The sequence below is a fragment of the Mastomys coucha genome, chromosome X, assembly GCF_008632895.1.
Source record: "Mastomys coucha isolate ucsf_1 chromosome X, UCSF_Mcou_1, whole genome shotgun sequence".
Taxonomy (NCBI): domain Eukaryota; kingdom Metazoa; phylum Chordata; class Mammalia; order Rodentia; family Muridae; genus Mastomys; species Mastomys coucha.
In genome coordinates this window covers 157,297,278-157,297,621 of record NC_045030.1, presented here as the reverse complement: position 1 = coordinate 157,297,621, position 344 = coordinate 157,297,278, and positions in this window count along the sequence as shown.

Below are 344 nucleotides of genomic sequence, written 5' to 3'. Positions count from 1 at the left end.
CTGAATTTGTTAACATTTAAAAAAATATTTTAAGTAAATAGAATTAAATCACATTCTTGTTTCCCTTTTCTACCCCAACTCCTCCTAGAGACCACCCCTTCGATACTTGCAATACTTTTCGTTTTTTTTATTTTGTTATATTCTTTAAAATTTATAAAATATTACAATAGAAATGAGCATTATAAAAGTTGTTATAAAACAACAGTCAATTTAACAGTCTTATGTAGATGTTTGTCTACAGCAATACTGAAAATACATTTTTCTCTATATAAATAGTAAATAACTCCAAACATATTAACTGTATATTTTAAAATAATATATCACTACTAGTATTTTTTTAAATG